The sequence below is a fragment of the Pteropus vampyrus genome, unplaced genomic scaffold (genome assembly GCF_000151845.1).
Source record: "Pteropus vampyrus isolate Shadow unplaced genomic scaffold, Pvam_2.0 Scaffold77, whole genome shotgun sequence".
Taxonomy (NCBI): domain Eukaryota; kingdom Metazoa; phylum Chordata; class Mammalia; order Chiroptera; family Pteropodidae; genus Pteropus; species Pteropus vampyrus.
Genome location: NW_011888858.1, coordinates 2386195 through 2389592, shown reverse-complemented (window position 1 = coordinate 2389592; position 3398 = coordinate 2386195).

Below are 3398 nucleotides of genomic sequence, written 5' to 3'. Positions count from 1 at the left end.
ATATCTGCTCTGTAACGTCACAGCACATGCCACGCTGCTCCAAGAAGTGGTTTTAGAGTTGTAAATGATACATAATTCTACAGTATTGAAAATATAGAAACTCAATAAGAACATGTGACTGCCTATTATTCCTATTAGCAATGAGACACGATGTTAAAGAATACGATCTCATAATTAATAAAATGTAAAACAACCAACTTACCTGAAGCAAAAATTCTATTAACACAAGAGAAATGTAAGTACAGCAGAATATCTAATTTGAGTGCTCTCTTTTGACAATATCTAATCATACAAGGTTTTCCTAATTTTGCTTCTGCTCTACGGGTTCACAAGCTTCTTTACAGCTCTATAGTTATATTTTTTAAAAATAGAAAGCTTTGCTCTTCAAGGAGGGAAATGGGGACCATTATCATAGAAAATGTGATTTTTGGAGTGACATAAGATATAACTGTATCACCCCCAAAAGACTGTGCTTTATTTTTCAGTCGACTAAGCAGTATGTTCCTGGTAAGTCGTAGAAATAGTAATCTTTATTAAATTGCATGAATGCTTTGCATTTTTCCATGACAACGTTATGCTGGTATTGATGCTTAGTAAGCAGCATAAAAGACTGCCCCCTCGTAGACTCCAGCATGGAATGAGGGTGCTTAGTAACGTCAGAAGCATGTATGTTTTTTATGTCTGAAATTGTCTTTGTGTATCTGTGTATATTTATTTTAAAAAGAGAGAGAAGTAATGGATGACACCTATCTGACGGTAAATGTCTTGGCAAACTGATTAGCCACCATTATTAAGACATTCTTTTGAAATGAGATTTCTATTGGAATGCCATTTTTTTTTTCCCCCAGCCATTTTTCTCTGGCTTTAGAAACTTCCCAGTCCTTGGAAACCCACAGAACCGTGCCTGTAATGACTGCACTTGTAAAGGTTGCCCTCTAGTGGTCACATGTAGTCATCTCAGCTAAAACTGTCATATGTTGCACCTGTGGCGGTTAGTATCTCTCTACCGAGCACAGAATGATTGAATACAGCATTAATAAGCCCATGTTTTTCTGAATAAAGTGAATCTACCTCCCATGAAAATTTCTGTGGCAAATTATTGAAACTTTAAAAGAAAAAATCGTTCTTTGTATAAAAATAATACATGCACATATTGACAACAGGACAGGTGTAGGGACAAAAACTATAGTGTCCTTTCTGAGGACTCTATACATAAAAATTAGTTGTTCCATGGACAGTAGGTAAAATAAGCTCGGCCTCTGCTGCCACCTGACTGTGTGGCCTCCGGCGAAGTCATTTAACATCTTTGACCTTCATTGTCCCCATCCGAAAAATAAGAGCATGCATGTGATGGATGATCCTAAAGGCCCCTCCAGTTCTTAAAATCTGCCACCTATACAAAGTCACTGTTCACCTGGTGTAGCACGGAGTAGCTTTGTAAGCTGACCTTGACGTTCCCTACAGCTACCCAGAGCACAGCTGAGGGAGGTGCCTGTTTATTTTAGATCAGACCAGGCTGTGAAGTATCTACCAGCTGATGATAGAACTCAGGAACACCACAGTCTAAGCCTGCAGGTAATCCTTAGAATTATAGCACACCTTTGTCAGAAAATGCTTAGTCTATTAGTCCACAGACTATTTAGCTCAGGAGGGAATACTTCCATTCTCAGTAGCTACTATTTCCTGCTGAGCTGGATTTCACATAAAAATGCCAAAGTGTCATATGCTTGAGGGTTTTGACACTTCATGCAGCTGTCGAGGACATAAAGAATAAATACCTGCTCTTAGCTATTTCTTTATAGAGCACATGTCTTTAAATCTGTATGCTTTTTCTTTTGCTTTTTAAAAAAATGTCTTTTTAACTATGGGAGTATCTGTAATTTGCTCAAGAAGACAGAACCTTTATTTTTCCTCCACTTTATTCTTACAGACATGGTCTGAAGAATGAAAAATCTGGGGAACTGCAAACACTGGCAGTGTGAGAGCTGCAGAATATGACATGCTTGGAATTTCCACACTATAAAAAAAGCCTCATAAATGTGGATGTGCGTTCCTCTGACATCATTCTCCAGCATTCCATATTACAACAAAATGGCCCGATTTGAATGAATAAAATATAATCCCTTTTAGCTCACATTCCGGTCTCAACAGTAACACCATTCACAGCCACAAGCAGCATACATTCACGGCATAGGCATAACTTTCCTCTCTCCCCTATGGTTATAATTGCAGGATGTGTAAAGAGCCATGGGTATTTTAAAAAAAAAAAAAAGTTGAGAGAGCGGTCGTAGTTTCTTTCTCTGTAAACTTAAGGTCAAGCTTATCTTGGCAGTCTGTTTTTTTCTTTTCTCTTTCTTTCTTTTTTGCTTATGTCAAAGTTTCTCTTATGACAATGCCTGAATAGTGGGCAGAATTGAAGTCACCAAAAAAGCCACATTTATCCCTGTATTCAATTTACACAACACCTGAGACTGCCGGTTAGGTTTTAGCAGTAACGTTTTAATTGTCAGTAAATCGCACAGAGTGTGGTGACAGCCAGTCTTCCCGTCAGCGGAAGGAGGCATTTGGAACAGGGACTGCAGAGCTCTTGCAGGTGCAAGAGCTTTGACCTCAAGAGTCTGAGGATCAGTCACTACGGCCTTGGACACTTAGTCCTGCCTAGCCTTGTTTCACTGTCTCATTTCTGACAGCTGCAGGGCGTGTCTGTGAAGACAGCCCATTGTCTGGACAAAGAGGCTGCAGCCCTATCCCTAACCACAGTGGCTGTCATTTCTTTGATTACCTGGGTCCTCTCCTCCTCCATCTCACTTCCTTCTCCGAAACTCCCTCGTCACCAGCCTGAATTTATTTTCTGTGGAGGGAATTTAAATCAGCGGCTTTACAAAGATGCACATTGTCATTCTCAAAGGCAACAGCATGTGTTTCTTTTGCCAGGATGAACATATCTGGGACATAAATCAACCCTTTGATATGTATACACATCCCCCCTCCCTCCCTCTTTTTTTCTTTCTCACCCTTTTCCTCCTCGCTGCTCCCGCAGCCTTCAGCTGTTGCACCTGCAGTCAGTCCTGGAGCTCTTCCTGGGCCCTTGTCACTCTTCCTCTCCATGCATTTCCTCTGACCCTGCCACTTCCTCGCCATTGGTTTCTCTTCTTTAACACTGAACCTCATTTCTTAACATTCCTCTCTCCATTTACCTGCTTTGTCCCATGGAATTTACTTCTCCTATTCTTATTCCATCCTTTTTTCTCTCTCTCTTTTCTTTTCCACTGGTAGCCGTGAGAGCCATCCCATCTTTGAATTTTATTTCAATCCAGACTGTGATTACATTTTGCCATTTTTTCTTTTTGTCTCGTAAGTATTGGGGTGGACCAATATCAGCATTCTAAAAAGGGCCC